Genomic DNA, 13,733 nt, shown 5'->3' with positions numbered 1-13,733 from the left:
GAAAGGGGGTGCACCTAAAACACCGAAGGACAATACCACAGGGAGCACTATCAAGCAATACCTGGCCCAGGGGGCGAGCCCTAAGAATACTCACACTGAGACCCAAAAAGCGGCGGATAAAGAGAAGGGATTAAGTGGGAAGAGTGAACAGACTCCAGACCACTCCAGGGACGAATCAACAATGGAAAGTGTATTGGAAACAACTAGATGGGAAGATCATAGGCCAGAGGCGCAACTCCCCACAAAAAATGAAATCCTAGAAATGTTCAAGACACTGGAAATCTCAATTAAAACTGAGATAAATATGCTGAGGACAGACCTAGGTAACCTATTGGCCAGAGTCGAGAGAACAGAAGATATAATAGATAGGCAGGCCCAGGAGTTATCCGACTTAAAAGAACAAGTTAAAATTACCCAACAAAATCAAGTAAAAATCCGGGTTGGGCAGGATGGGAGGGGTAGGGAGGGGGGATACCTCAGTCACAATAAATAGAAGACCGAGTAAACCTCTCCAAGGTCAAAGGAAAAGCACCACATTGAGGAGAGAGGGAGTACAGTAATGACTACAATAAAGTTTACAACTTATAACGTTAGAGGACTAAACATGGCTAACAAAAGACGGAATATTTTTAATGAGCTCAAATGGCTAGGGGCTGAAGTGGTCTTTATCCAGGAGACACATATTTCCCACGAGTCCAATTTAAAATTGTATTCGAGAGAATACCCGATTTGGTACCAGGGGGATACTATTACAAATAGAGCAAGGGGTATAGCTATCGGGTTTGCAAAAAGAACAAGGTTTGTGTTGGAAGACAGGCTGGTAGACCCAGAAGGCAGATATCTTTTTCTTAAGGGTAGACTGAACGAGAGGGAGTGCACACTGGCAAACATCTATGCACCCAACAAAAATTCGATGAAATATCTTGTGAACCTTTTGGAAAAATTAAAAGATTTCAAGAAGGGACACATGATATTGATGGGAGACTTTAATTTCTGTATGGACCCAGGACTAGACAGTTCGGCCCAGGCATAGGGGATAAATAACGCGCAATTAAAAGAGGTAAAGCAAAAACTGTACCTCTGCCAATTGGTGGATATATGGAGGATCCAGCACCCTAAAAAATGGGACTACACGTTTTTTTCCCCAGTGCACAGGTCATACTCCCGGATTGACTATATATTCGTGGAACATAGGGACTTGGAGGAGATCTTAGACTCTAAGATAGAGAGAGCCACTTTCTCGGATCATGCCCCTCTGACTATGGAAATGGCAGTAGGTGGGGGAATGGGTCAACCGGGGTTGTGGCATCTAAACGAGGAGCTGATCCGAGATGAGGAGGGGTACGACAGAGTCAGAAGGGAGCTGGAAAATTATTTTTCTGTAAATGATACAGGTGAGGTATCGGGGTCAACCTTATGGGAGGCCCATAAGGCCTACATCAGGGGGATCCTGATTGAAATGGGGGCAAGGAAGAAAAGGGAGAGAACTGAGAAAACTCAAAAATTAATAGAGGAATTAGCTAGGGCTGAACAAGAACATAAAAAACAGCTGGACCCACATTCCCAGGTGTTATACCAAAAGATAGTAAATAAAAGGGTGGAGTTGAAACGGTAATGGAGCAGGAATCTAGAATAACATTTAATAAGATCACGAGAGAAAGATACCAATGGGGAAACAAATCAAGTAGACACCTGGCGAGAATGGTACAAAAGAAAAAAGCTAGAAATTTTATAGAGAAGATCCAGACTAAGGACGGACGTATGGTATATGCATCAAAGAGTATAGCGGATATTTTTAAAAACTATTACCAAGAATTATATTCTGTTAAACAACAGGGCGCCCAGCTAAGTAGAAAGAACGAGAGAAACATTAAGTACTTAAAGAGAGCAGGGCTACCTGGGATCACAGATTCCGCCAGGGAAACCTTAGAAGCTCCAATCTCAGAAGATGAAATAAGAAGGGCATTGTTTGAAGCAGCGCCCGGGAAAAGCCCCGGACCGGACGGATTCACATTGCTTTATTACAAAAAATTCAAAGAAATATTAGTCCCAAAGTTATGCCAGTATATGAACGGACTGGGGGTCGACTATGAGATTAGCAGGGAAGCCTTAAAGGCCTCCATCACGGTCATCCTGAAAGAAGGTAAAGAGGGAACGTTATGCTCAAGTTATCAGCCTATCTCTTTGCTTAATGCCGACATAAAATTGTACGCAAAAGTTTTGGCTGTCAGGCTAAAGAGGCTAATGAACACCTTGGTTAATCCGGACCAAATGGGATTTATCCCTAAAAGGGAGGGGAGAGACAATGGGGTTAAAACGCTGCTCCTACTTCAAAAGATAAAGGATAGTGGACCCCCAGGTCTGCTGCTGTCAAGGCCTTTGACAGGGTAGACTGGGGGTTCATGATACAGACCTTGGAAATTATGGGAGTGGGTCCCAGAATGATCCAATGGATTAAAACACTGTACCATCACCCTACTGCAGCAATAAAAGTTAACGGTCTGATGTTCCAACCCTTCGAGATGGAAAATGGCACGAGACAGGGTTGTGCCCTGTCCCCATTGCTATTCGTCCTGGCCCTGGAGCCACTCTTGGCAACGATACGTAAGGATACCGCCATAAGTGGCTTTAGGGTGGGAGAGGAGGAGCATAAGATCGCAGCATTCGCCGATGATGTTCTGTTCTATATAACGAACCCGCTGACCTCTATGCCCAAGCTAGTAAAAACCTTGAGAAAATACGGAGAGGTATCCAACTTCCAAATAAACCTAGCAAAGTCTGAAATATTGAATATCAACTTAAGCAAGACAGAGGAAAAGATTGTAAGAAAGGAATTCAATTTTGGCTGGACCAAAGAATTAAGGTATTTGGGAATTAAACTCGCAAACTCAATAGAGAAGATATATAATATAAACTATTTACCCCTACTCGATGAAGTTAGATCTGATTGTAAAAGATTCTCCGGTAGGTCACTTTCATGGATAGGACACATCAATATTATCAAGATGGTCCTTCTCCCTAAGATCACGTATAGATTCCAGATGGTGCCAGTGGCACTCCCTCAACACTACCTGAGAAGGTTAAAAACTATAATAATGAATTTTATATGGAAAAATAGAAGACCAAGAGTGTCCTTCCAAATATTAATACAAGGGAAAATAAATGGCGGCTTAGCTGTGCCGTATTTCAAAATTTATTATAAAGCAATAGTTCTGTAAAGAATGGTCGAATGGCCAAAGGGAGAGAATGAAAAGAGGTGGGTGAATATAGAGAAAACACTTAGTAAGGCACACTTGGGAAGCATTATCTGGACCCCTCCACACTTTAGAACTTTAGATAATAATACTCACGTATTAACACGGAATGTCTTCAAAATTTGGGATGGGATATACAAACAAGTGAACGGGAAATACAATTCACCTTTATTAGCACTAAAAGACAACCAATTTTTTGCACCGGGAACAAAAAATGTAGGAGGAAACGAGTCATTTTGGGGGGTAACACAATTAAGAGATATAATTAAACAGGGTAAAATTATTTCACTTCAACAACTTAGGCACAGTAGGGAGGCACGGGGGCTGGACGAGTGGCGGTACCTCCAGCTGAACCATTTTGTCAACAAGTTACCCCAACCCATTAGGTCTGGAGACAAATTGATGGAGATGGAACGACTGTTCACTAAAGAGGATTTAAGGAACACAATTTCCAAAATATATAAAATTTTGATGAGGGCAGAAAAATTGGAGATACCGCCTTTCATTAGGAAATGGGAGAGGGAATTGGGTTCACAGCGGGACAAAAACACAATCAGTAAAATCTTGAAATTGGTCCATAGCTCTGCAGTAGACACTCGGACTGCAGAAATGAACTATAAATGCATGAGTAGGAGTTACGCAACACCAGACACAATAAGTAAATACCAGAGGAACAGGTCAGTACTATGTTGGCGAGGCTGCCAAGAAGTGGGAACAATGGCCCACCTTTGGTGGTACTGCTCTAAATATAAAACATTTTGGAAGAAGACCCTATCTTTTATTAAGACAATCACGGGGATAGATGTGGTGGAGGATCCGTGGGTGGTGTTGTTTCATGGGGGAGAAGGAGATATAAACAAATATAGGCAGTCGCTGGTCCCTCATCTGTTAAATGCAGCAAAGAGATTGATACCGAAGAACTGGCAAAAGGAGGAGAGCCCAGCCACCTGGGAGTGGATAGATGCGGTGGAAGAAACATATAATATGGAGTCCCTGAGGAATAGCCTAGATGAAGTAAACAACAGGAGTACGGATAAATGGGAATGTTGGAAAAAATTTAAAAAATCTTGGAGTTATGCTAAAGAATTGAAAGTCTTGGACTAGTGAAGGGGAGCGTATTAGGATATGACCTTGGAAAGTGGGGGAGAGGGACTAGCTGAGGTAGAGGGGAGGATGGGAGAGGGAGGAGGGAGGAATCACCATGATAAGAGTAGCATATATTCTTTTTGCTGCCCGGGGTGTGTTAAGCAATATTTATTCTTTTTGATATGGCATGTGCTGCTATGATGAGACACCGAGTGGGAGGCTAAAGAGAAATGAACTGTAAAGTTGATTTAAGTCCCTCGGAAAAAAAAAAAAAAAAAAAGATTTTAACTGAGTAGAGTTTGACTTAAAGATAGAATATGACTTATGAAGACCAGATTGCAAATTTCCTCACAACTCACATTGGTGAGTAACATGGGATTGCTTTGTAGAGGTAAGTCTTTAGAGATGTTTGCAGATAGGCCAAGTGATCTCCTAACAGTACGTCAAGTAACTAGCGTATCTCTTATCAATAGGCTCTGTTGTAAGTGATTGGGTAGATTATTTAATTTACTATGCAGAATTGCTGGTAAATTGTATGGAGATGCAAAAGCTGTTAAGGGCAGAGGAGGGATCTGGGGTCTTATAGACTCCAGATCTCTTTATAAAGAGTACCTGTCACATGCCTATTGCTGTCACAAGGATGTTTACATTCCTTGTGACAGCAATGAAAAAAAAATGAAAGCAACAGTGTAAAAATAAATAAAATTATAAAAAAAAGTAAAGTGCCCCCGTCCGGGGCGTGGCCAAGAGTGGCATGTGAATGGTCGCATCTCACAGAGCTTCCAGTTATCATCCTTTTACGATCCTGCTCCCAGCTCACTGGACGAACTACCTGGCTCACTTACCTACTGGTACAGCCAGCGGAACATGAGGCATCCAACGAACAGCGTGGCTCAGACAAACCGAAAGAAACTGTGAGCAAACCTTATAAACTACCCAAGGCAGCAGGGAAAGGTCCTCCCAATTACATGCTTTATTATGCTCAAAAGCTTGCGCGTTCTACCAGGTAGAATACGGGAAGACAAAATGGGTCCACTCATTAGGGATTCCCAATCCACAGCACGGCTGGCAAAAGCTATGGAGCTGGCAGCTGAGGACATTGAGAACCGCCTAAGGCATAATAACGTGAGAATAGTGGGACTCCCTGAGAAGGTGGAAGGAAGAGATCCCACAGAATTTGTGGAACGATGGCTCCTAGAAGTGTTCGGCAAGGAGTCCTTCACTCCCTTATACTCTGTGGAAAGAGCGCACAGAGTACCACCGCAACTTCTTCCTCCTGGTCGCCCACCGCGCACTATGCTGGCCTGTCTGCTAAACTACAAGGATAAAGAAATTGTCCTCTGGAAGGCTAGAGAACAATGTAATATCCAACACAATGGAGTCCGCATATCCTTTTATCCTGATTTTTCAGCGGAGGTCAAGCGTAGCATGGCCGCTTCAATGATGATAAAAAAAGCTCCAACGTCTTCAAGTAACTTAAGCTATGCTTATGTAATTCCAGCCAGGCTTCGCATTACTGCTCGGGGGCAAACACTTTTTTTTGAATCAGCCATGGATGCCTCTGAATGGTTGGATGCTAATGAAAATGCTATACGCAGGCAGGGAGAAATGCTGCTGAAGCGGATTGACACTTCAAATGTCACCACTAGGCATGGGCGAGCGGTTCTGCCAGAGCATAAATTTGGGCCAAACTTTGGCTGTTTGGACATTCTCTGAACTTAATTATAGGGTTGTTTGACTGTTTGTTCGGCCCACCAAACGATCATAATGCACTGCACTGCCACACAGTGCGTTGAAAGCCCTGATTGGGCAAAGCTTTCATTGCTTCAGCCAATCAGGGCACAGAGCACTGTCAGAGCCATGATTGGATGCTGTCATGATGACTGTATCCAATCATGGCTGATTGCTCTTCCTGCTCCACACTATAAAAGAATTCTTTTCATAGCGGCCACTTGTAGTGTGATAGTGGTGTGGAGAGAGATAGAACAAGGCTCTGTTCAGTGTCATTAGACAGTGTGCTATTCTGATTCTATTGTCAGTGTAGAATATCAGTTTAGTGTGCATCTAGGGATAGTTCCGTGTGACCATTCATCTTTACATTAGTGTGAATGTAGGGATTAGGGATGAGCCCAATGTTCGAGTCGAATGTAAGTTTGACTCGAACATTGTGTGTTCACCTGTTCGCCTGTTCGCTGAACAGCGAACAATATGTGGTGTTCGCGGCAAATTTGAAAGCCACGGAACACCGTTAAAGTCTATGGGACACTAACATGAAAAACCAAAAGTGCTCATTTTAAAGGCTTATATGCAAGTTATTGCCATAAAACGTGTATGGGGACCCGGGTCCTGCCCCAGGGGACATGTATCAATGCAAAAAATGTTTTTAAAACGGCTGTTTTTTCAGAAGCAGTGATTTTAATAATGCTTAAATCCTTTAAATATCACGCCTGGGGGGTGTCCTTGGTATGCCTGTAAAGTAGCACATCTTTTCCATGTTTATAACAATACTACAGAAAAATGACATTTCTAAAGGAAAAAATCTCATTTAAAACTGCTTGCGGCTGTAATGAATTGTCAGATCCCAGCAATATAGATAAAAATAATTGAAAACCCTGCCCCCCACTCCATTACCAGGCCCTTTTGGATCTGGTATGAATATTAAGCCCCTACAGGTCTGGTATGGATTTTAAGGGGAACCCTGCGCCAAAATAAAAAAATGGCGTAGGGGTCCCTCCAAAATACATACCAGACCCTTATCTGAGCACGCAACCTTACAGGCCGCAGGAAAAGGGGGGGAGATGAGAGAGCGGCCCCACCTCCTGAATTGTACCAGGCCACATGCCCTCAACATGGGAGGCTGCTTTAGGGTCCCCTAAAGGACAAGGGCCTCATCCCCACATCCCTTGCCGGTGGATGTGGGGGTCTGCGGGTGGGGGCTTATTGGAATCTGGAAGTCCCCTTTAAGAAGGGGACCCACAGATCCGGCCCCCCCCTGAGTGAATGGGTATCGGGTACATTGTACCCCTACCCATTCACCAAAAAAAGTGTCAAAATGGTACAAATTGCATTAGAGAATTTGGGACAAGTCCTTTATTAAAAAAAAAAAAAAACTGTCCTGCAATGTCCATTCATCTTCGATCAGAGCGTCCAATGACCCAAGAAAAAAAAAATGGAAAAAACTCCACCTCCATGGGAGGCTCCTGCTGACTGAAGCCTCTTTGCGATGACAGCTGTTATATAGCTGAGGTGATGTAAACGGGTGAACCCACGTGCCCTGATGCCACGTCACATCAGAGGAAGGCAGGGTCATTCATTTTCGTCACCGTGTGGCCCCGCCCTCGGCTATATAACAGCTGTCATCACGAAGAGGCTTCAGTCGGCTGGAGCCTCCCATGCAGGCATTTTCTTTTCTTTTTTTTTTCACGGGTCCTCGGGGTTGTAATTGAAGATGAATAGACATCGCGGGTCAGTTTTTATTTTTTATTTTATAATAAAAGACGTGTCCCAAATTGTTACTGTTATTTTTACCATTTTGACACTTTTTTTGGTGAATGTGTAGGGGGGCAGGATCTGGCGGTCCCCTTGTTAAAGGGGCTTCTAGATTCCGATAAGCTCCCCTGCAGACCCCCACAACCAGTGGGCAAGGGTTGTGGGGATGAGGCCCTTGTCCCCATTAACATGGGAACAAGGATCTTTGGGGGGACCCCAGGGCACCCTCCTCATGTTAAGGGCATGTGGCCTGGTATGGTTTGGGGGGGTGCTTTCTCGTCCCCCCTTTTCCTGTGGCCTGCCAGGATACATGCTCAGATAAGGGTCTAGTATGGATTTTGGGGGGACTGCACGCCATTTTTTTTATTAAACTTTAGTGCAGGGTTCCCCTTAATATCCATACCAGACCTGAAGGGCCTGGTATGGATTTTGGGGGGACCCCCAAGCATTTTTAAATTTTTTTATTTTGGTGCAGAGTTCCCCTTAATATTCATACCGGACCCAAAGGGTCTGGTAATGGACTGGGGGGGACTCATGCTGTTTTTTTCAATGATTTGTATCTATATTGCTGGGATCCGACAATTCATTACAGCTGTGAGCAGTTTTAAATTACTTTTTTACCTTTTTTAGAAATGTAATTTTGCTATGGCACTGTTATAAACATGGGAAAGATGCGCTACTTTACAGGCATACTGAGGACACCCCCCAGGCATGATATTTAAAGGAATATTTCATTTTTATTGTTTCACTTTAAGCATTATTAAAATCACTGCTCCCGAGCAAATGGCAGTTTTTAAAACTTTTTTTTGCATTGATACATGTCCCGTGGGGAAGGACCCGGGTCCCCAAACACTTTTTATGGCAATAACTTGCATATAAGCCTTTAAAATGAGCACTTTAAATTTTTCACATTCGCGTCCCATAGACTTTAACAGTGTTTGCACAAATTTTTTGCCTGTTTGCATGTTCTGCTGCGAACTGGACCAGGGGCTGTTCGGCTCATCCCTATTTACTATATGATACTGATCATTTTTTGAGGGATTTCCCCTCGAGAGCTGAGGCTTGCTGGGAGCAGGATGTGGGAGCTTTTAAAGGGGAACACTGGGAGGAAGCCCTTCAGGCGGTACAATGCAGTTCTCCTAATGTAGCACAGAGGCTATCACAGCTATATATCCTACTTAGAGCCCACCTCACGCCAGCTAGGCTTTTTAAAATGGGGAAGTGGAAGGACCCTATATGTAATAGAGACCACGGTGATCTGATCCACCTAGTATTTTAGCTTACTTTTAACGTACTTACTTCAAGAACCCAGGCCCTGCCTTTTGGGCATATTGGACGACCTCCAGAAGGTAGAGGTCACCAAACAGGCTATAGCAAGAGCCTTGTTCCTGGCTAGAAAACTAATCCTTAGACATTGGAAATCTATTGAACCTCCCTCCTGGAAGGAATGGGTTGCAACAATTGGAGATACGATCCGTTTGGAAAAAATCAATTTACCAGCATAGGGATAGTTTACATAAATTTCAAGCAATATGGTCACCTTGGCTTGACACCCCAGGGTTATCCCCAACTGACTTAATCCCAGATAGGATCTTGTATAGGTAGCATCATATTTTGAAGGTTATATATGGAGTCAATGTGGTGTGATTATTTTAATAACGTTTTCACTGTGCATAGGAATGCTATGTTTTACATGTACCATTGTGACATTGTTGGACTTGTCACTAACAATGTGGTGGGTTTGTGTTAATGTCTATGGAATGGTTCAATGACTTGTACTAGACAAATTTTTCTTTCAATAAAAACATTGAGTTAGAAAAAGTGCCCCCTACCCTTTGTGCTCACGCACAAAGGCAAATGCACACATCGGTCCTGCACACACAAACAGTGATCGTTCCACACCACGAACATCAGATAATACGTAGTAATTCTAGCACCAGATCTCCTGTGTAAATCTGAAGTGGTAACCTGTGAAGGCTTTTAAAGCGTCACCTATGGAGAGTAAAATTGACATTGTTTGTCGCTGTTGCACGGGCGTGCGCAATTTTAAAGCATGACGTGTTTGGTATCTATTTACTCAGCGTAATATCATGTTTTATACAGTTTATTACCAAAAAATTGGGTTATATATTTGTTTGTTTTTTTCCTTTTAAAAAAGTGTATTTTCCCCCCAAAAATTGCGTTTGAAAAACCCGCTATGCAAATATCGTGTGACATAAAAGTTGCAAAACCCACCATTTTATTTTCTAGGGCCTGGTTTAAAAAATATGTTTGGGGGTTCTAACTAATTTTCTAGCAAAAAATACTGATTTTTTTTTACATTTAAACATAAGTGTCAAAAAAAGGCCTGGAGCTAAAGTATTTAATTAGAGTGCCAATAGTTTAATAATAATTGACAGGATGTAGGTACCTTTTTCTGATTGGAGAAGTTTTTGTGTTTGAGGCTAGTGGACTTTAATGATCCTGTAGCAATTAGGTTACACAAAAGTATAAAACAGATTTTTATTAAATTAACATATTAAAACATACATATTTAAAATATATATATCTGTCTATTCATTCAGGGGGGCTACAACTAACAAGATGGCAGTACCAGTTCACCCTATGTCAGTTAAATTGGCATGCTTGACATGTTTCACGGATGTTCACTGCTTCCTTGGGAGCTTTTGTTTGCATATTAAGATGATAAAAAACAGAGACAATATATAATACTACAAAAATAAGAAAAAGAGAAAAAACAAGTTAATCATAATATACATAAGACGTCACATCACATGACCAATAATAGTAACAACAACATGATAGCAGCAAGCATGGTGTTCCTCCCAAAAGGTGATCAAACCCCTTACCAAAGGCAGCAACATAGGCCGCAGTCCAAAAAGTGTGGGTCTGCCCAGGCGGATGCGTGGCATATATCTTAATATATTAAAAATATATAATATATTAGTTCAATAAAAATGTATCTGTTTTATACTTTTGTGTAACCTAATTGTTATGGTACCATTAAAGTCCACTAGCCTCAAAAACTTCTCCACTCTGGAGCTAAAGTAAATAAACTTTGAGTTCACTTTATCTTACTCATTGCACTCTGGAAATCCTTGTCCTTTAAAATATTTTGTCCTTTATTATTAGAAGAAACATTGTAATAATATAACAACACTGAAGAAATCATACTTTGCTACAATGTAAAGTAGTGAGTGTACAGCTTGTAATAACAGTGTAAATTTGCTGTCCCCTCAAAATAACGCAACACACAGCCATTAATGTCTAAACCGCTGGCAACAAAAGTGAGTACACCCTCAAGTGAAAATGTCCAAATTGGGCCCAAAGTGTCAATATTTTTTGTGGCCATCTTTATTTTCCAGCACTGCCTTAACCCTTTTGGACATGGAGTTCACCAAAGCTTCACCAGAGCTTCACAAGTTGCCACTGGAGTCCTCTTTCACTCCTCCATGATGACATCACAGAACTGGTGATGTTAGAGACCTTGCGCTCCTCCACCTTCCATTTGGGGATACCCCACAGATGCTCAATAGGGTTTAGGTCTTGGCCAGTCCATTTTCTTTACTCTCAGCTTCTTTAGCTTCCCCTCCCTTTGGAGACTGGGCCGCAGGGCAGTATTCCAACATAACGGCCCCAAACACACCTCCAAGACGACCACTGCCTTGTTAAAGAAGCTGAGGGTAAAGGTTATGGACTGGCCAAACATGTCTCCAGACCTAAAGCCTATTGAGCATCTGTGGGGCATCCTCAAACGGAAGGTGGAGGAGCGCAAGGTCTCTAACATCCACCAGCTACGTGATGTCGTCATGGAGGAGTGGAAGGGGACTCCAGTGGCAACCTGTGAAGCTCTGGTGAACTTCATGCCCAAGAGGGTTAAGGCGATCCTGGAAAATTATGGTGGCCACACAAAATATTGACACTTTGGGCCCAATTTGTACATTTTCACTTAGGGGTGTACTCACTTTTGTTGCCAACGGTTTAGACATTAATGGCTGTATGTTGAGTTATTTTGAGGGGACAGCAAATTTACACTGTTATACAAGCTGTACACTCACTACTTTACATTGTAGCAAAGTGTAATTTCTTCAGTGTTGTAACATGAAGAGATATAATAAAATATTTACAAAAATGTGAGGGGTGTACTCACTTTCGTAAGATACTGTGTGTGTGCGTGTATATAGATATAGATATATTCTTCTCTTTTGAAATGTAAAATAATATAAAATTATACTTTTCCTTTAAACTTTAACTTTCTGTAATTGTAATACGAATAACACACAACTGTAAGGGTTGGACTTATTAATAAAATGTGATCATCGTAGTAATAGGGATGATTACTGAATTGCTTTATGAGCATTTACATAGATCCCATTATTTTTTTTTTTTATATTCTTGTCAAAATAGATAGAAGTTCTTTCCTATAAAGACTAATGCCAAGCAGATGTGGATATTGGTCTTTATACAACACACTTATGACTTTGCTAACAATATCACGATACAGAGCTGGTGAGAGCAGTATGGCTAGGTTTGGTAATCATCATTATTACTAAACATGCACAAGGTTTGTGGTATTTTTTAACTTCTCTGTATCTGCCTGAATGACAGTTCAGCATTCCGTGACCATCCGAGCACCATTCTCTTCCAAGTAAATTGGGCTCTGCTAAGCTTGTTTGTCTCACTGGAATTTCCTGCGTGAATGTGCCCATTTTTATATAAATACAATATCTATCACACTGATTTGCATCTGGACAGTTTACTCGGTCTTGACCTTCTGTACTTTCTGCAACTCATGGAAATGCAAATGCAAGTTAATGTACTATTTTACAGTGTAATTTTGAAAGGGATGAGCTGTAGCATGCCCAGAGCTTGTCATAAAAGTGATATATTTAAAGTAGGTCAGATTTATTTTTTATGTTATGGGAAATTACACAATCATTGCTTTTACAAGTAAAAGAAAACAATTCAGCTGGGGGATAGTGTTGGTATTTAGACTTCATGTATATCTCATTTTGCCACTATTTGGATTCGTGCTACTGGGCATGGTTCCCACACTGACTAACCTATAGTTTTATCTTCTTAAATGTTTATGACCTTTATAAAATGTTTGGCACAGTACAACTCATGCCTTTTGATATTTGGTTTATTTTTTTTAACACGTCCATCCCAAAAAAGAACCATTTACCATTTGCAATAATCTGATTTTCAACTTTTGAAGTGTTTTCATGGTATATAGATTACTTGATCTTTGATTATTTACTTGTATTCTCCCACTGTCTGGACAGTATTATGAGGTGGAGTCTCGCACTGTAAGATCATCTCATTGAAATGTTAGAGAGTATACCCTTTGTACTACTGAAACTAAACATAGGGTCACCCACGCTATGATACACAATAAAATTTAGGCATCTATTCAAGATAAAATTCCCCAACCACCTCAAAATTTGGCAACCCTGGACCACTTTCTTCCTCTAGCCTTTGATGAATCCCTCCAGGAACTTTGAGGCATGTTCTCACATGAGCACCGTGGCCTGGACCTGGGGCTCGCCCGGAGTGGTCAACCTCCTTCCTTTCCCTCCTTTCCTTCCTTCCAGTGGAAGTAAACTTCCATCTTTTGCTTTTACCTATATGTAAGCCTATAATAAGGCTTAACTATAGGTAGTGTAAATATCTCCTAAACGTGCACCCTTTAGGAGATATTTAGTTTACATGCTGCCAGTGACATCACTGGCGCATGCGCTCTGAAGAAATGGCCACCCATGCCTTTGCTTCAGAGCCCCCTGCCAAGAATGACGGCTCATGCGGCAGTGACTTCATTGCGGCTCTGGTTACCTCCTTGTAAACCTCTTGTCCACCAATTCTGGATATTTTCGTAATCGTTCCAATGGTGGTTCTCCTGTTTGA

The sequence above is a fragment of the Aquarana catesbeiana genome, linkage group LG08, assembly GCF_042186555.1.
Source record: "Aquarana catesbeiana isolate 2022-GZ linkage group LG08, ASM4218655v1, whole genome shotgun sequence".
In the NCBI taxonomy this organism is placed as follows: Eukaryota; Metazoa; Chordata; class Amphibia; order Anura; family Ranidae; genus Aquarana; species Aquarana catesbeiana.
This window is presented reverse-complemented; position numbering follows the sequence as displayed.